Here is a 21362-nt window from a genome sequence, read left to right on the forward strand (position 1 = left end):
GGTCCTCACCAGGACAGAACCCCACTGGTCCTCACCAGGACAGAACCCCACTGGTCCTCACCAGGACAGAACCCCACTGGTCCTCACCAGGACAGAACCCCACTGGTCCTCACCAGGACAGAACCCCACTGGTCCTCACCAGGACAGAACCCCACTGGTCCTCACCAGGACAGAACCCCACTGGTCCTCACCAGGACAGAACCCCACTGGTCCTCACCAGGACAGAACCCCACTGGTCCTCACCAGGACAGAACCCCACTGGTCCTCACCAGGACAGAACCCCACTGGTCCTCACCAGGACAGAACCCCACTGGTCCTCACCAGGACAGAACCCCACTGGTCCTCACCAGGACAGAACCCCACTGGTCCTCACCAGGACAGAACCCCACTGGTCCTCACCAGGACAGAACCCCACTGGTCCTCACCAGGACAGAACCCCACTGGTCCTCACCAGGACAGAACCCCACTGGTCCTCACCAGGACAGAACCCCACTGGTCCTCACCAGGACAGAACCCCACTGGTCCCCACTTCCCTGGATGCTGCCTGACCTGCTTCGCTTTTCCAGCAACACATTTCCAGCTCTGATCTCCAGCATCTGCAGACCTCACTTTCTCCCCTAGGCAATGGAGACTGCCAGGTTACTGGGCTAGAGACAGTTACACAAATGGGAAGGGTTGCACAAAATGAAAGAGGTTCCTGTGGTCGGGAGGGTTGGTGGGGAGAGGGTGATGTTTAAATAGATTAAGATCGAAGATTAGTAGAACAATAAGAAGGTTACGATTTTTTTCACAGGTAAGGAAGGGTTGTAAGAGCTGGAGAAGTTTACCCAGATAGGGATGGATGGAGAGGTTAGAGACAAAACACATTTACATGGAGGGTGGCATTGTTAGGAGGAGCTTACAGGGATCGACAGGGCTCGGCATTTACAGGGAAAAAGGAATTTAGTATCTACTGGAGAAGTTTAGGGATTAGGGTGTCAGGGATTGGAGAACCTGACAGAGACAGACTGCATTGCGTGTACTAGAGGAGATTCCAAATAGAGGAAGGATTATCGGGACTGCAGTATATTACAGAGATCACTAATAGTTTATGTGCCAAGACTGATGCCTGGGACCTCCTGTGCAGTCTCAGGGAGTTCCAGTACAGCAGAGGTGACAACAGGGCCCTCACAAGATGGTGGGAATGAAGCCTAGAATGTTGTTTTTCCTTGCCAAGCTCTGTATCTATGTCCTGTGTACCAGGTCTGAATAAAGAAGGCCACTAACTCCACCCTGTGCTGTTTACAATGATTGATCTTACCGGCTGCAGGATTTACTGAAGGCTACAGATCTCTCTCTCCATCTCTCTCTGGCTGACCAAGCGTGTTCAATGAGGTGATGGATGAGACAGGAGTTAGAAACATCCTGATTACCTGCATGAGAGCGAAATAGACAGAATGGGAAAGTAGACTGATGCAGTGAAGGTAACTCATGTAGAGTAGCACTGAGTCCAGCAGAGATCACAAAAATCCCAGTCTCCATCCCTGGTCTGTACTGTTGCGGATCGAAGGATTCTTTTGGCACCGGATCCGGAGAAGCTGTAAGAGTGAGAGACGTTGACAGAAGCAGCAATTAGACCCACACTGTGAGGGATACCAAATGGAGACAGACTGAGTGATATCACCAGACATTTCAGGATCAAACCATAGTGTCAGAAAAAGTGGGTCTGATGCAGTGGGCACTGATACCAGTACTCAGGGAAGAGTCAGCTATTTTATTGAGATGGTTCCGTTCTGGGACCAGTGTGTGTCCTGGTCAATCATATGACCAGGACAATGTAGAGTGCTTTAAACTGACACAGACAAGGAGGGACAGGGCTCATCTGAAAGGAAATTCCCAATTCCATAGAGAAATGTTCAAATATTGAAACATGGGGCTGTGGCTGAGGAAAAACAGGAAGAAACAGGAAGAGACTAAGTTTAACCAGAACTATACATCAGCAGATAGGTTTGTGACAGGAATTTGTGATTTCAAAAGTAAATTACTATTTCGTAATTTGAATGCACGAAGCATTTGTAATAAGGGATATGCTCCTGTGACTGTGATTTCTATCTAATTACCATCAGGGAACCGTGGTCACAGGGGTGAACAAAAGGTGGGGCATTAATATTCACAGCTGCACAACATTGTGGAAAGTCAGGCAGAGTGGGAAGGAGAATGGGGAACTCTCATCGTTAGGGATAACAATGGGATTTTATGTGGCCTCAGATTATCAATCATTAGGAAACCAAATTCTGGGTAATAAGAGTCAGAACACAGAAGGTGAAGGGCAGTGTTACGACCCCATTACAGCATTACATTGTGAGGCATGGCATTGGACAGGGAATTATTGGAATTTTTAACAAAGACAGTAGGACAACTGAAAGGGGATTCAACTTCCCTATCTCACCATCTCATTGGCGGTGGGTCACAAACGAGGCTGACTCTCTCCCACTCTCAAGGGAGTCTGTGGGTGGCTGTACAGACCGATGTGGCCTTCCACACTTGGGGCAGAAGGTGGCCGTGGGATGGGGATGGGTGGGACGTTGGTGTGACAGCGCGCTCCTTGTGCTGTTTTCTCCTGGATTCCCCTTTTTTCCCCACATCAAGTGTCCAGCTGCTCGACGCCGTCCCAATACTCCTCCCCCACTTTGGACGGTCTTGGCTCAGTAATTCCCAGGATTTAACAGACTTCATTAAGCGATACGCAGAAGACAAAAATACCTAACAATTCTGAAGAAGCCAATGCTTTAGAAGTATGGAAGTATTTGTTGAAGGGATCGCTATGGGTCTACTAGCAGGAGGAGGGCAGTAGGAAGGGGAAACATTGTCAGGGTTTAATCAGATGATAGGAACAGGGAGAGGTGAAGGTGCTGGACGTGGTGAGAGTGTTACAGAGAGGGGCAAGGGACTGAACGGTGTTACAAAGCCAGTACGGATTGCTGCGCTGGAGGGGATTGCAGTGATAGGGAGGGACACGCATTTTTCATGTATTCATTCATTCGATAAAGATGTCACTGATTGAGTCAGCATTCTTTGCCCCAAAGCTAATTTCCCAGAGGGAGCTCAGAGTCAGCCATATTGCTACAGGTCTGGAGTCACACGTGAGCCATGGTGTCAGATGTCAGGTAACAATGTCAGATGCCCTTCCCTAAAGGACAGACGTGAACCAGTTAAGTTTTTCCAGGTAATCAACACTATTTTTATGGTGGCCTCACTAATGTCCTGCATAGATATAACATGACATGATATCCCAACTCCTAATCTCAATGCACTGACCAATGAAGGTAAGCGTCCCAAACATCTGCTTCACCAACCTGTCTACGTGTGACACCACTTTCAAAGAACCTTTTACCTGCATCCCTGGGTCTCTGACTGCACAAGTCCAGCTCTGGTCAGCTTTACCAGAGTGCAAAACTGTGTATTTCTCCAATTGCTATTCCTAAACTCACTGGCCCACTCTCAGATAATCCTCTTCACTGTCCACTTTACCACCACTTCCAGTCTCACTTACAAACTTGCTAACCATGACTCCTGTATTATTATCCAAACCGTTCATATAAATGATGCACAACAGTGACCCAGCACCGAACCCCGTGACACACCGTTGGTCACAGGCCTTCAGTTTGAGCAGCAACTCTCTATGAGCATGCTCTGTCTCTTACCGTCAATCCAATGTTGTTTCCAGTTGGTGAATGATCCCTGGTTATGTGTGATCTAAACGTATTAACCATTCTGCCATGCAGAACCTTGTCAAAGGCCTTGCTAAAGTTAATGTGGACATCATCCACTGCTCTGCCTTGATCTATCACTTTTCTACCTCCACAAACACTCAATCCAGTTTGTGAGACATGGTTTCCCGTGCACAAAGCCATGCTGACCATCGCTGATCCATCCTTGCCTTTCCAAAATGCATGGTGATCCTTTCTCTCAGAATCTCCTCCAACAACTTACCCACCTTTTCCATTAGTCTCACTGGTCTGTAGTGGCTGTTGATGATACAAATATTTCTGTGAGGTGCCCTGTCAATTCCTCCCGAGCTTCTCACAGAGCGCTGGGATACATCTGATCATGTCCCAAGGTTTTATCAACCTTTTTTCATTTTAAACCATCCTGTTATCCAATGTGAACTCTGTTCGATACATCACTATGTATTTTCCCAAGTTCCCAAACTTCCATGTATTTCTCCAAAGTAAATCAAAATGCAAAATATTTGTTTTGGATCTCCCCCATCAGCAGTGATTCCCACACAGACAGCCTCATTGACCTTTCAGGGCCTCTTCTCTCCCGAGCTAATCTTTAGCCCTTGTTGAAACTTATCAAACTGCTTCCTAAATTTCAAATATACTTCGACCGCTACTAGTCTCTCCCATCCTTAACTATTCTGCCATTTATGGTCACACCAAAATAGAGAATCCAACAGATTTTTTTTTAAAAATCTCCTTTTAGAAAACCACACATCGCCCATTGCACAGACTGGGAGTGTTGTACGCAGTGGAGGAGATCACACTGATAGGGATAGTTTTAGAGACGAAACAGTGTTGAGTAATAATTGGGGTTGCAATGGTGACAGCAGGTTTCAGCAAGTTGGAGGATATAGTCCTGAAGGAGGTTACACAGATAGCATGGCTTTAGAGTCTGATGGGGGCTACACAGTAAAGAGGCTGTAGTAACTGGAGACAGTTACACAGATAGGGACAGTAATAGTGATAGGCAGAATTCACAAAAACGGGGAGGATTGTAGGGTCTGCAGGGGACTACAGACATGAGACGAGTTGTATCAACTTGATGATGAACACAGGCAGGGAAGGTTGAGAGGTTTGGAGTAGGTCACCATGATCGGCAGGGCAAGGAGACTGGAGATGTTATCGAATTGCAGAAGTTTCAAATCACTATAGGCAGTCAGAGATCATGAGTGAGTGACAATGTCTGCTGGAGTTTCCTCAGATCTGGAGGATTGCAGGGACTTGATGATGTTGTACATGGAAGTAGGGTTGGCGGGACTGAAGCGGGGAACAGAGTTAGAGGGATCAGCAGGTGATTAGAGATATGGTGGGTAGTGGTCTCTGGTGGAAGTTCCACATAGTGGGATGTTTTGGGGAACTGGAAAAACCCTGCAGAGATGTGGAGAGCTGGAGGGGTTTCACTGAGCAAAGAAGATTGAAGGGGTGGAGCACTTTACAGGGATAAGGATGTTGTTCGGTTGGGGAGGATTACACAGACAGGGATTGTTTAGGGACCGAAGCAGGTGACAGAGGTAAAGACGGTTGTACAGACGGGAAGAAGATACAGACATATGGAGGGTAGTCGTGACAGTAGATGTTTATAGATACAGCAAGGTTTAGGTTCTGCAGGTTATTTAGACATGGAGGATGTGGAATCAGACAGATTTTCCAGGAGATAACAAGGGCAATTTTGGTTGGAGACAGTTTCACAGATAAGGGGACATTACTAATCTCTTAAAGTTGGTCAAAGTGGGAAGTGTTGTAGGGGACGGTGACGTTTACACAGATAGGGGTGTAAGAGCTGGAGAAGGTCATAGAGATGGATGGATAGATAGAGAGACAGGAGGAGCTTGTATTGATAGGGTGGGTGTTGGCGACGGTTGGAAGTCACACAGATAGGGAATCTGGATTGGGAGAGTCACAGGTATTGGAGCGGGCTCTATAGATCGGAATGCTGCAGAGACCTGAGAAGATTGTAGGGTCTTCACAGGTAGATTGTGTCAAACAGTCTGGTGAAGTAGGTGAGGTAGATATGGAAAGCTTAAATCCAATGTATACCATCTTCATTTTCCAGACCAGAACTTCAATATCCCTCATAAGCCACGAATCCCTAAACCTGCCAGCTTTTCCCTTCACTCTAACAGGGACAAATTTGCCCTGGATTCTTAATATCACACTTTTAAAAGGCTCCCATTTGCCAGTCATTCCTTTTCCTTCAAACAGTTGACGGTAGCATGATGTGGAGGAGCCGGTGGTGACTGGGATGGGCAAAGTTAAAAATCACACAACACCAGCTTCCAGTCCAGCAGGTTTATTTGGAGGCACGAGGTTTCAGAGCGCTGCTACATCAGGTGGCTGTGGAGCACAATCATAAGGCACATAATTTATAGCAACAGGATTGCAGTGTCATGGAATGTAATACTAAACACATTTAGTTTAAGTTTTCATCTTTTACGATGATCACCTGCACTTCGAAAGCTGGTGCTGTGAGATAAACCTGTTGGACTATAACCTGATTTTTGTGTTATTTTTAATTCACCCAATCGACCTCTGCTCGATCCTGCCTAATGGCCCCAAATCTGTCCCTGCTCCAGTTTCACACCTTAATCCGTGGACCTGTCTGATCTTTTTCCATAACTATGTTAAAACGAAGACAGTTGTGGTCACTGGACCCAACGTGCTCTATGACTGACACTTGAGTCACTTGCCCGACCACATTTTCTGAGGGGAGGTCAAGTGTTGCACCCGCCTGAGTAGAGTTGGGCCTTGTTAGAGTTGCATCTTGATTTAGGAAACGTTTTTGGACACATTTGACAAATTGCACTCAGTACGGGCCTTTTACTCTCTGGGTGGTCCAGTCAATACTGGGAAAATTAAAGTCTTCAACCAATACTACTGTATTATTCCGACTGTTATCGCCAGTCTCTCTACACATCAGCTCCTCTAGTACCTGCCGGCTATTTGGGGGTCTATAATACAGTCCCAACAGAGTGACCACCCCTGGTTTGTTTCTAAGTTCTAAACATGTGGCCTCATTTGGTGACTCTTTAAGAGTATCCTTTCTAATCACTGTTGTTATGTCCTCCCTTATCAAAAGGTCAACTCCCCTCCTCATTTACTTGTCCTTCTGTCCCGCCTGTAGCTTCTGTATCGTGGAACACTGAGCTGCCAGTCCTGCCCTTCTCTCAGCCATGTTTCGGTTATGGCTATAATATCCCAGTCCCCAGAGCTAATTCAGGCTCTGAGCTCATCTGCCTTACCAGTCAGGCCTCATGCATTGAAATAAATGCCCTTTAAACCAGAAATCTTTTCCCTCCCTCATCTGTGCCCCTGGATATCCTGAATAGGAAACTTGCTTTCGATGGCTAATGTATATTCCCCTGACTTTTCGATGTTCCCTCTCTTGGTCAGAGTCCCAACCTTCTGCCAAACTAGTTTAAACCTTCCAGAGTAACACGAGCAAATCTTCCCGCAGTGGTACTGGTGCCCCTCTGGTTCAAGTCTAACCCATCCCCCCCGCCCCATTCAGGTCACTTCTACTCCAGGAGAGATCCCAATGATCCAAGCCAGAAGAGATCCCAATGATCTAAGAACTGAAAATCGTGCCCCCTCCAACAACTCCTCAGGCATTCATCCACCCCCCGGCCTATCTTTCTATGTCTATACTCACAGGGGCATGTGGCACCAGGAGTAATCTAGAGATCACTGCCCTGGAGGGCTTGCTTTTTAACTTCTTACCTAACGCCTGACACTCATTTCACAGGACCCTATCCCATTGTGTTCATGAAGAGGGAGTAGTAAAAGCAGCAAGTCCAGAGAATACAGATCAAGCGATATCGTGAGTTTGATGAAGAAAACACAGTGCAATAAAACCAGGTGAATCCATTCACAAGTACAGGGAGTGCAACGGGGTCCTTAGAAATGGCTGTGAAATATCCTTGTCAGATACTATGAAGGAAAAGCCACAAGGTACTTTGTCAGTATAGTTAGAATAAAAGGGTAACTGAGGAAAGGGTGAGGCCTATTAGAAACCAAAGAAACAATCTGTGCATGGAGCCAGAGGAAGTAGGTGAGGTCTTCAATGAATACTTCCCATCTGTATTCACGCAGGAGAAAGACATTGTAGGCAGGAATTTCAGACGGGAAGGTGAGGTTCTATAACATGTTAAGATCAATAAGGAGGAGGTACTAAATATTTTCACAGGCATAAAAAGGTGGAGAACTCCCCAGTGCCCAATGAATGTATCCCAGGCTGCTATGGGAAGTAAGAGAGGAGATTGCAGGGGCCCTGGTGGATATGTTTAATGCTTTGCTGGCCACAGGTGAAGTGCCGATTGACTGGAGGATCGGTAATGTGGTTCATTTGTTCAGGAAGGGCAGCAGGGATAGGCCAGGTAATTACAGAGCAGATAGTCTGACAGCAGGAGGGAGGGAAATTATTGGATACCACTTTGAGGATGAATCGACACTTGCAAATGCAAGGATCAACTCGGATTAGTCATCACAGATTTGATAGAGGAAGATACTGTCGGAATTCAGTTTAGTTTTTTTGAAATGGTGTCTAAAAATACCGAAGGGAGCAGTGCAGATGATGTGGGTTACATGGAGTCATTAAGGCCTTTGACAAGTTCCCACATGGAAGGCTGGTCCAAAAGGAAAGAGCTTATGGGATCCAAGACAAGTTGGTAATTTGGATACAAAATTGGTGGATAGTCTTCTTCGTGTTTGAAATTGTTTCACCAGCGGGTGTACCACAGGGATCTGTGCAGGAACGATCACTGGTTATTCTGTGGTATAATAACTCTGAAGTAAAAGCAGAAGATATCATTAGTCGGTTTGCAGATGACATGAAAGGTGGAGATGTTGTTCACAGTGAGCGGTATGGTCTCTAGCTACAGTCTGATGACGATCAGATGATAATCTGAGCAGAGTTTAGTTCTGATCAATGTGAGGTCATACCCTGTGGGAGGTACGATAAGCGAAGGACAGACATAATGAGTGTTTGGACCTTGTGGAGTGCTGAGGAACACAGGGACCTGAGGGGACAACCCAAAGATCCCTGAAGGTGTCAGCACAGATGGGTTGGGTGGGGAAGGCACCTGAACTGGGAGCGCGAGAGGGACCCATATCCTGGTGGGACGAATTGCTGGAGCTGCTTGAGAGGATATAATATAATCTGGGAGGGTGTTGTATCTTAAACAGTCGTAGGGTCAGAAAGAAGATTGAGGCTGGTACACAAGTTAAAGAGAGCCATTTCAAGAGATAAGGCAGGCAAGAATATAGCAGGGAATGGGGGAAAACTGATGATTAAACTGCATTTATTTCAATGCAAGGTGCCTGACAGCGAAGGAACATGAAATCAGGGCATGGATTGGAACATCAAACTGGGATATTAGTTATTACAGAAACACAGCTGAGGGAGGGGCAGGACTGGCAGTTCATTGTTTCAAGTTAGAGAGACCACAGGAAGCATTGAATATGAAGCACTAGAGGATGCGTGGCGATATGTTTTGATTGCATGACTCATCCCAGCAGTACTTACAGAGGATATTTCTGTGGGATCACCCAGTGAAGCTATGTTAGTGGAACAGAAAAATAAGAATGGGTCATCACTTCGATTTGATTGTCCTACTAACCCCCAATGACAAGTGGCAAACTCAGGAACAAATATGTCGGGAGACCTCAAATGTCAATCATAATAATAGGGCTGTTATGATAGATGTTTTTTTTAACTTTCCAGCGTTTGCAAGGGAGGAATTTGGTAATTAATTTCCAGTAAACTTGCAATCAATATATAAATGGCCTGAAAACAGAATTGGGCAAAACCTGACCTCCCTTTGGGAAAAAAAAGGTAGGGAAAGTGACTGAGGTGTTAGTGGGAAAGCATTTTGCCAAAGTGACCACAGTTCTATTAGTTTGAAACAGCGATGGAAAAGGACAAGCCTAGTCCATAGGTTCAAGTTATAAAATGGGGCCAGACCAACCTTGATCGTATCAGATGACTGTGGAGTCTAGTTGCAGGGAAAGGGAAGTCTGGCAAGTGAGAATATTTTAAAAGTGAGTTAAATTGAGCGATCAACGCCAGCATGTTCCTGTTTGTGTGCAGGTCAATGCTGACAGCATTAGGAAACACTGGCTGTCTATTGAGGGTCTGGTCCGGAAAAGGGGGCACATGTCAGGTATAGCCAGCTGGATCAAGGGAATCCCTGAGGGTCACAGGGACTGTAGGATGGAAATCAGGAATGTAGAAAGGGGACATGAAATCGCATCGGCAAAGAAGGATGAGTACAATCCAAAACTGGTTTTAGATAATATAGATACAATAAGAGTAAACGATTAACTCGGGACAAAGTAGGGGCCCTTAAAGATCAATCAAGCCGTCGATGTGCATGACTTCTGGATATGGCTAAGATCCTAAACAAATTGTTCATTCCAGGACTTACTGTGCACCAAGACTGGGGAACTCAGATTGCTACGTTACAACACAATTGGATTACTCTGTGCAATTCTAGTATCCCTGCTGTCAGAAGGATGTTGTGAACCTTGAAAGGATTTAGAAAAGATTAATAAGATGTTTCCAGGGTTGTTGCTGAATAGGCTGGAGCTACTTTCCCTGGAGCATCGGAGACTGAGGGGTGAACCTACAGGCATTTATATAAACATGTTTATATACATTTACCCCTTCACCTAACACTATGGGCAAAATAGCATGGTCAATTCAGCTAACCTGCACATTTTGAACTGTGGGAGGAAACCGGAACACCCGGAGGAAACCCACACAGACACGGAGAGAATGTGCAAACTCCACACAGACAGTTGGCTGAGGCAGAAATTGAAGCCGGGTTTCTGGTGCTCTGGGGCAGCAGTGCTAACCACTGGGCCATCGTGCCACCCCAAGCAGGGGAGTGGAGACAATCCTGGTAGTTATAGACCTGCGAGCTTTACTTTGATTCTGGGTAAAGTATTGGAAAGGCTTGTAAGGGATAGGATTTATAATCATCTGGAGATGAGTTAGTTGATTAGGGATAGTCAACACGGTTTTGTGAAGGGTAGGTCGTGCCCTCACAAACCTTATTAAGTTCTTTAAGAAGGTAAACAAAGAAATGGATGAGGATAAAGCAGTTGATATGGTGTGTATGTATTTCAGTAAGGCATTTGTTAAGGTTCCCCATGGTAGGCTATTGCCGATAATACGGCGGCATGGGAATGTGGGAGATTTAGCAGTTTGGATCAGAAATTGGCTCACTGAAAGAAGGCAGAGGGTAGTGGTTGATGGGAAATATCGATCCTGGAGTTCTGTTACTGGTGGGTACTTCCAGGATGTGTTTTGTGTCCACTGTTGCTGTCATTTATATAAATGACCTGAATGAGGGCATTGAAGGATGAGGTGGTAAATTTGCAGAAGACACTAAGGTCGGTAGAGTTGTGGATAGTGACGAAGGATGTTGTAGGATACAGAAAGGTATAGCTAAGCTGCACAGCTGGACTGAAAGTTCGCAAATGGAGTTTAATGTGGAAAGGTGTGAGGCGATTCACTCTGGAGGGAGTAACATGAACACAGGGTTCTGGGTTAATAGTAAGATTGTTGGTAGAGTAGATGAACAGAGAGATCTCTATGTCCATGAACATAGATCCTTGGAAGTTTCCACCCAGGTTTATGGGTTTTTTAAGAAACCATTCAGTATGTGAGCTTGTCTTGGTAGAGAGATTGAGTTTCGGAACCATTAGATCATGCTGCAGCTGTACAAAAGTCTGGGTGTGGCCACATTTGTTCAGGTTACTGCATTACAGGATTAAAAATCACACAACTCCAGGTTATAGTCCAACAGGTTTAATTGGAAGCACACTAGCTTCCGGAGCGATGCTCCTCCATCAGGTGACAGCGGAGGGCTCGATCACAACACAGAATCCACAGCAAAAATTTTCAGTGTGATGCAACCGAATCCACACATTGAAAATTTGACTGTCTGTCAAGGGTTCCATCTGCTAGAACACAGCGAGTTTCGCCCCTTCCATGTGTAAATCACAAAACCCCTTCCAAAAGTTGGATTCCCGGGCCAGCCGTCAACAATAGTGATAGCTAGATAACACGCTGAAGGTGTTGCCCCCCCTCTCCACACCCACCGTGCTGTCCGTCCACCTTCAGCGTGTAGTCTAGTTATCACCATTGTTAACGGCTGGCCCAGGACGGCAACTTTTGGAAGGGGTGTTGTGATTTACACATGGAAGGGGCGAAACTGTCGCTGTGTTCTAGCAGATGGAAGGCTTGACAGACAGTCAAATTTTCAATGTGTGGTTTCGGTTGCATCACACTGAAAATTTTTGCTGTGGATTCTGTGTTGCGATCGAGCCCTCCGCTGTCACCTGATGGAGGAGCGTCGCTCCGGAAGCTAGTGTGCTTCCAATTAAACCTGTTGGACTATAACCTGGTGTTGTGTGATTTTTAACTTTGTACACCCCAGTCCAACACCGGCATCTCCAAATCAGCATTAGGATGGATGTGTAAGCTTTAGAAATGATTCAGAGGAGATTTACTAGGAAGTTACCTGGTATGGAGGGAAGGTCTTATGAGGAAAGGCTGAGGGACTTTAAGCTGTTTTTTTTTTGAAAAAATGTGTTTGAGGTCAATTAATTGAGACATATAAGATAATCAGCAGGTGAGATGGGTTGGACAGTGCGAGCCTTTTCTCTTGGATGGCGATGCCTACCACGAGGGGAGATAGCTTTGCATTGAGGTAGATATTAATATTAATAAATAGATATGGGACAGTTGCCAGAGGTAGGTTCTTTACTCAGAATAGTCGGGGCATGGAATGCAATGCCTGCAACAGTGGTAGACTCGCCAACTTTAAGGGCATTTAAACGGTCATTGGATAGGCATATGGATAGGAATTGGAATAGTGTTGGTTCGGTGGGCTGCAGATTGGTTCCAGAGTTTGGCGCAAAATCGAGGGCCGAAGGGCCTGCATTGCACTGTCATGTTCTGTGTTCCAGTGGGCAAAAATATGAGATGGGGGAGGAAGGACTTAAAAGCGATTTTAGGAGAAAATTTTCTACACAGAGGATGGTGCATTTATGGAATGAGCTTCCAGGGAGAGTGGTAGAGAGAAGTACAATTACAACATGTAAAAGACATTTGGGCAGGTACATGGGAAGGAGAAGGTTTGAAGGGATATGGGTCAAACACAGGGAAACGTGACTTGTTCATGGACTCTGGTCAGCATGGACTAGTTGGATTGAAGGAACCATTTCCGTGCTGCATGACTCTGTCTCCAGTTATTGGAGGAGGAGAAGACGACCGAGATAAGGCATGTTGTGGACACTGAAGCAAGTGACAGCAATAGGGATGATAGTCTGGAATGCAGTACATTTCAAATATGTGGAGGGACGTTTGGGGTAGGACAAGGTTACAGAGATAGGAACTGTTATAGGAGTTACAAGTTATTGAAGACACTGGTGCACAAGAAATGCCACAGACACACTGTTGCAGAGTAGTGAGTCTTAGTACAACAGAACTTACATTCGGAGTGGCGACTGAGCCTGGGGTGTGTGTGTACTGTGCTGCACCTCCAATACTGTATCGTGTCATGTCTTGTTAGCCGATGTTTGGAGCCGTCTCATTGCTTTCTGCTATGTGCACTGAGTGATCCTACCTCACTGCAGGATTTATTGAAGGCTCCAGATCTCCCTGCCCTTTGTCTCTCTGGCTGACCGACCATCTTCAATGTGGTGATGGACGAGACACCCAGCAGCTGGGAAGTTAATCGAGTCTGAACCTTTCTGAGTACCTACAGGAGTCAGAGGAATAGGCAGAATGGGAAATTATACGGATACAGTGAGGATTAAAAATGGCACTGATACCATCACAGACATCTGGAAAATCCCAGTCTCCATCCCTGACCTGTGCTGCCTCGTCTCTCTGGAGTGGAGAATTCTGTTGGCTCAGGATCTGGCGTAGGTGCAATAGAGAAAGAGAGTGAGAGCAAAAGCGAGAGCAAGAGCGAGAGTAAGAGCGAGATACTAAGTGATATCACCAGAGTGCTGGAATATATCAGGATCACACAACTGTGTTAGAAGAACAGGTTTTGCTTCATTACGCACTGGTATAACGGGTCAGGAATGAGCAACCTGTGAGCAGGTGAAGTGATGGCTTTGTGATATTATTGCTAGAGCATATATCCCAAACCCACAACTAATATTCAAGGAAGGCCGTTTGGAATCCCGCCATCAAAAATAGTCGAATTTGAAATCAATAATTTTAAAAATAGTAATTAACAATCCACAAGTAAGCATGAGATCATTGCTGATGTACAAAAAATCCCAAACACTTGCCCTTTCGAGAAGGACATCTGCCCATCCTCACGTGGTCTGCACAACATCTCCACAGCAAAGTGTTTGCCTCTCAATGCCCCTCTGAAATGGGTGAGTATGTTACTCAGCTCAAGGGCAGCTAGAGCTGGACAAGAAAGGCTGGTCAGCCAAAGACACCCACATCCCATACCTGATTTTAAAAATAATCCTTTCGGATGGCCCCACTGGAACCATGCAGGGACCAGGGTCCTGGTCAACCATGTCGGTAGGATTATGGACAGGACTTTCAACTGACAGAGAGGATGCAGGGACAGTGTTCAGGTGAAAGGAGCTTTCCAAATCCAAATAGAAAACGTAAAGTATGGGAGCAGCATGGGAATATGGCTGAAGACAAGCAAAAAAAGAACAGGATGGGACAGAGGTTAACTAGAACTGTACAGCAGTGAATAGATTTGTGACAGGAAATTGTGGGAAAGAGTAAGTTATGTTTTTTTTGAATGAACAACGTCGCTGCAGTAAGGTAGATGGATTTGTGACACAGAGCTAAAAGAGATTTAGACACCAGGGAGACATGGATAGAGGGTGAACAAAAATAATCAGTCGGTCATATTCTTGTGCAAACTCAGGCAAAATGGGTAAACCAAACAATTATTGTCAACAAAGGCATTACAGAGAAAGCATTTGGCCACAGACCATGAAGAAGAGTCAGTCTGAATGTACATTCTGGCTACTACTCGCCAAGGATACAAGCAGCAGAACAGTTTTAGCCAAAGAACTGTATTCCATTGCTCGTCACTGCATTACACAGGAATTCATTGGAATTTTAATAAAGGCATTATGATAATTTTGGAAAACGTCAATATTCGTATAATCTGGGACAATCTGTAATTTCCAGAATTCTACCTCCGTTATATGGTCCAGACGCTACAAATCTTCTCCCCTCTGCCATGTTCCCCAGAAGGGCACTGGAGGGTGGTGGGGATTACAGAGTCAGGGAGGATATCAGGAGAGGAGGATTTCGCAGACATTAGGAGGTTTGCACTGCCAAAAGGAGGCTTCAGTAATTGTGAGGTTTCATCGTGATGAAGGCATTTGAGGAGGGAGGGAGGAAGGATTGAAGGGAATTGAGAGGTTTCACAGTTTAGTGCAAGTGGTTACTGAGTCGGGGAGGGTGTAAGCACTGGTGGTTGTTTCATAAACATGGTTTTGGTTGCAATGCAGAAAGAGGATTCAGGAGGCTGGAGAGTATGGGGTCTGAACGAGGTTACACAAATGGGAAGAGTTGTCAGGAGTGCAGGTGTTTACAGAGACAGCAATGGTCTGATCTGGAGCAGAGGACCCAGATTAGGAGGGATGTGGGGATTGGAGGTGATTTCACAGGGAAGGAGGACCATAGACACACAGGAGGTTACAGAAATGTGGAGAGCTATAGGGCTGACGGGTTCATGGAGTTGGGAATGTTGGGAGGGATAGAGAAGTTTACAGGGATAAGGATGTTTGTAGGACATGGCTGGATTACACAGACAGGGACTGTTTTAGGGAGCTGAGCAGATTACAGAGATAAAGAGGTTTGTATCATCTGGCGGAACAAACATAGACTATGTTAGGGAAAGGGACTGAGGTGTGAGTGGGAAAGCATTTTGCCAAAGTGACTCAAGTCTATTAGTTTGAAAATTGCGATGGAAAAGGACAGGGCTGGTCCACAGGTTCAAGTTACAAAATGGGGCCAGACTAATCTTGATATTAGCCAGGAACTCACAAAAGGTGATTGGGGAGTCTATTTGCAGGGAAAGGGAAGTCTGGCAAGTGAGAATATTTTAATAGTGAGATAAGTTGAGCGATCACCACCAGCATGTTCCTGTTTGTGTGCAGGTCAATGCTGACAGCATTAGGAAACATTGGCTGTCTATTGAGGGTCTGGTCAAGGAAAAGGGAGCACATGTCAGGTATAGCCAGCTGGACCAAGGGAATCCCTGAGGATCACAGGGGCTGTAGGAATACACTTTGGATAGAAATCAGGAATGCAGAAAGGGTACATGAAATAGCCTCAGCAGAGAATGATAAGGAGAATCCAAAAGTGATTGCATAAATATATTAAGAGTAAAAAAGTAACTCGAGGCAAAATAGTGTCCCTTAAAGATTAATGAGACCATTGGTGTATGTAACCGCAAGATATGGCTAAGACCTTAAACACGTTTTTTTTTTACTCCAGAACGTATTGTGGACAAAGACTGGGGAACTCAGGGAACAAGAGTAATACGTTAGACCATATTTGGAGTTCTCTGCAATTCCAGTCTTCCCGCTATAGGAAGGATGTTGTGAAAGTTGAAAGTATTCAGAAAAGATTAACAAGATGTTGCCAGGATTGTTGCTGAATAAGCTAGGGTTATTTTCCCTGGAGCATCGGAGACTGAGTGGTGAACTGACAGAGGTTTATATAAACATGAGGGGTATGGATTGGGTAAACAGTCAAGGTCTTTTCCCTGGGGTTCGAGAGCATAGGTTTAAGGTTGAAGGGGAAAGGTTTAAACGGCACTGAAATTACATCTTTTTTATGCACACGGTGATGTTTGCATGGAATGAGCTGAGAGAGAATGTAACAGATACTGATACTATGACAACATTTAGAAGGTATCTGGATGGGTATATGAATAATAAGGGTTTAGAGGTACATGGGACAAATGCTGGTAAATGGGATGGATTTATTTAGATCTTCTGGTCAGCATAGATGAGTTGGACCAAAGGGTCGGTTTCCATGATGCCCATCTCTATGACTTAAAATGAGTGCATGTTATAGAAGAGGTGGTGCTGGAGATTTTACAACACAAAGTTATGGAAAGACCCAGGACCTGATTAAGTGTATCACAGGACATTGTGCGACGCGAGGGAAGAAATTGTGGAGTCGCGAGCAAAGATATTTGTACCATTGACAGCCATGTGTGATGTGCTGGAAAGGCTGGAGGGTGGCATAGTGGGCAGAGAAGGAGCTTTTTTGAAATCACAAAGGGATCTTGATGAAATGGGTGAATGGGCTGAAAAACTGTAGATGGTATTCAACCTGAATAAAGCGAGGTCGTGCACTTGGTAAAACAAACAAGGGTAGAGCAAATACAATTAATGTTCGGGTCTCGGTTAGTGTTTTAGAGCAGAGGGACCTCCGGGTTCAGGTACATAAATCTTGAAGCTTGCATCACAGGATGGATAAGGCACTGCTTGGCATGCCTGACTATTGCTCAGCCCATTGAGTGGAGGATTTGGGACGTCATGTTGAGATTGTGCAGACATTTATGAGGCCTCTTCTGCACTACTCTGTCGAGTTCTGGTCGCCCAGTTATAGGGAGGATATTATTAAGCTGCAGGGTATTCAGCAGAGATTTATCAGGACATTGTTGGATATGGAAGGCTTGAGTTCTGAAAAATGGCTGGATAGGCTGAGTCTTTTTTCACTGGAGCCTGGAGTTTGAGATGTGATGTTATAAAAGTTTATTTTAAAAAATGAGATATAGATCGATTTAATGGTAGTTGCCTTTTCCTTAGGGTGGGGGTGTATCAAGAGGAGGGACCACATTTTTAAGGTTAGAAGAGAGAGATGTTCAAAAAAAAGACATGGGGGCAAATTGTTACACAGAGGGTGTTTTGATTGTGGAATGAACTTCCCGAGGAAGGGTGGACGTGGTTACAATTACAACGTTTAAAAGACAGAGATACTAAACGACAATTTTGCATCAATTCTTACTGTGGAAAAGAATGTGGAAGATATAGAATGTAGGGAAATAGATGGTGACACCTTGCAAAGTGTCCATATTACAAAGGAGCAAGTGCTGGATGTCTTGAAATGCATAAAGGTGGATAAATTCCCAGGACCTGATCAGGTGCACCCTCGAACTCTGTGGGAAGCTAGAGAAGTGATTACTGGGCCTTTTGATGAGATATTTGTATCATTGATAGTCACAGTTGAGGTGCCGGAAGACTGGATGTCGGCTAACGTGGTGCCACTGTTTAAGAAGAGTGGTAAGGACAAACCAGGGAGTTATAGAGCAGTGAGCCTGAAGTCGGTGGTGGGCAAGTTATTGGAGGGAATCGTGAGGGACAGGATGTACATGTATTTGAAAAAGCAAGGACTGATTAGAGATAAAGATTTGTGCGTGGGAGATCATGTCTCACAAACTTGATTGAGTTTTTTGAAGAAGTATCAACGAGGATTGAAGAGGGCTGAGCGGTAGATGTGATCTATATGGACCTCATTAAGGCATTCGACAAGGTTCCCCATGGGAGACTGATTAGCAAGATTCTATCTCACGGAATACAGGGAGAACTAGCTATTTGGATACAGAACTGGCTCAAAGGTAGAAGACAGAGGGTGGTGGTGGAGGTTTGCTTATCAGACTGGAGGTCTGTGACCAGTGGAGTGCCACAAGGATTGGGGCTAAGAATAGTGAATTGCCAAGGGTAAGGGGGTCCAAAACTCGAGGGTACAAACGGGACGTGAGAGAGCAAAGATTTAAAGAGGGAGCTGAGGGGCAACATTATCCACAGACAACATTATCCACAGAGGATGGTGCACAGACTTCCAGGGGAACATGGGAGAAACAAGAACAATTATAACATGGAAAAGACATTTGGGCAGGTACATAGAAGGGAGAAGGTTTGAAGAGCTAAGGGCCGAACGCAGGCAAATGAGACTCATTCATTATAGGAAACATGGAGAGTATTGATGAGTTGTACCACAGGTTCTGTTTCCATGCTGTATCAATCTGTATCCAGGTAAAGAGGATTACAGTACCGAAATAAAGCATGTTGTAGACACTGAAGCAAGTTACAGCAATAAGGAGGGTAGTCTGGAATGCAGTACATTTCAAATATGTGGAGGACTATCGGGAAGGGACGTAGTTATAGGGACAGGAACTATTATAGGAGTTAAAAATTACTGAAGACACTGGTGCACAAGCCATGCCATAGACACAGAGTTGCAGAGTAGTGAGTCTTAGCACAGTGATGGAGGGAGAACACAGAACAGAAAGATCCCAGGCAGCATTCCCAACCTTCGTCGGAGGCCTGCTTGCCCCTCTGTTGTCCTGATGCTCACTAAGACAACACAGGCCTGGATTGATAACTATGCAATCACCATGCTGTCTCAGTGCAACGTAAATTAAAGTAGAGGTGGTGATTGAATCTGGGGTGTGTCTGTACCGTACTGTGCTCCCCCTCCAGCACTGTATCTATGTCATGTCCTGTTAGCGATGTTTGGAGCCCTTTCATTGCTCTGTGCATTGTGAGTGATCTTACCTCACTGCAGATTTTCAAATACATTTTGGAAGTGCTCAGCAAAGGCATATTCCAGTGAAAATGAAGGACTGTAAGAAAAGACGGTGGAAAAAGATAGGGAATTCTACACCAGTTACTTTATTCTCTGTAGTTGGAAAGATGCTTGGGTCTATTATCAAGGAAGAAATAGTTTTGAATCTCAATAGAAATTGTCCAATTGGGCAGACAGAGCATGGATTCATGAAGGGGAGGTCGTGCTTGACAAATCGTTTGGAACTCTATGAAGACATTTCGAGCAAGGTGGACAACTGGGACCCAGTGGATGTGGTGTACCTGGATTTTCAAAAGGCCTTCATCAAGGTGCCACGCAAGTGGCTGTTGCATGATATAAGGGTGCATGGGATAGAGTATTAGCATGGATAGAAGATTGGTTGACTAACAGGAAGCAAAGAGTGGGGATAAATAAGCCTTATTCTGGTTGGCAATCAGTAACTAGTCGTGTGCCTCGAGGATCAATGTTGGGACTGCAATTATTTAGAATTGATACAGATGATTTGGAGTTGGGGACCACATGTAGGGTGTCAAAGTTTGCATATGAGACTAAGATGAGTAGCAGGACAAAGTGTGCGGAAGACTGGGATACTTTGCAGAGGAACATAGATACATTGAGTGAGTGGGCAATGGTTTGGCAAGTGGAATATTACGTTTATAAATGTAAAGTCATACTCTTTGGTTGGAGCAACATTAATAAAAATATTATTACTTGAATTTTTAAAAAGTTACATGATTTGCTATGCAGAGGCACATGAACATCCTTCTGCAGGAGGGTTGGTCACCAGGTATAACAATCAATTCAAAAGGCAAATGGAATTTTGTCCTTCATGACTGAATGGATTATGTTTAAAAGAAGAGGTTATGTTCCAGCTATAGTGAGTGCTGGTGAGGCCACACCTAGGGTACTGCATGCAGTTTTTATCTCCTTACGTGCTCAAGGATATACTGGCATCAGAGGGGAGTGCAGAGGAGGTTAACTAGGTTGATTCTGGAGGTGCGGGGTTTGGTTTAACAGAGACTGAGTAGATTGGGATTATATTCATGGGAATTCAGAAGAATGGAAAGATATAAAATAATGAATGGAATGAGTAAAATAGAAGTAGAGAGGATGTTTCCACTGACAGGTGAAGCTAGGAAAAGAGGGTATCACCACAAGATTAGAGGCAGCAAATTTAGGAGTGAATTGAGAGGGAACGTCTTGACCTCGATGGAGTGCATTGCCCAGGGAAGTAGTTGATGCTCGTTCAATGAACGTTTGTAAAGCTAAGTGTGAGAAACAAAAGCTCACGCACTCTAATAATTTCAGTCCGAGACCAAAAATCTGAAACAGAGTCGTTTATTTGTACACTTGCAAGTGGGTGCCATGTCTAATGCCAGGTAAGGCAATGACAAATGCACACCAAATCCAACAAACTCTCGAAATTTATACAGTTTTTTCCCATATGTTTTCCTTATTCCATTGTTTGCCCCCATCCTCCGCTTACGTCATTCATTTCCTTAAGACTGATCCCACAACTTCTGTTTATCCGGCCTTGACAGTGACAAATGTCTATCTCTGCCTCCTATAAGGTTGTTTGACGTCATCCCATCCTTTGCTTACCATTATCTGCTCCCTCCATCTTCGCTGCCCCTCACAGCAACTTATCACTAAGCCCTTTTAATAGGGATTTGTTCCTGTGTCTCTGTACAAGTGGGAAACAGATGTTTTTCCTGTTTGCCCATACATCCACCATTGTTCTGTAATCACGTCTCATGCTAACATACCATTTTCTTTAACGGATTATATGTTTCCTCATTTTTGCTAAGTCAGCTCTCGTCCGAAACAATCCCAAACTAATGTGAATTCATTTACTCTGTATCAGAACTTATAATTGCAGAAATAACATTAATTCACCAACATCCCACAATGTCCCCTTTTTCTTTTGATTACCATTTGTTATCTTCTGCATTTTTGTCTCTTTGTTTTTTTAAACATCGTTCCCAAAATTC

Source organism: Chiloscyllium plagiosum, chromosome 25 (genome assembly GCF_004010195.1).
Source record: "Chiloscyllium plagiosum isolate BGI_BamShark_2017 chromosome 25, ASM401019v2, whole genome shotgun sequence".
Lineage (NCBI taxonomy): Eukaryota > Metazoa > Chordata > Chondrichthyes > Orectolobiformes > Hemiscylliidae > Chiloscyllium > Chiloscyllium plagiosum.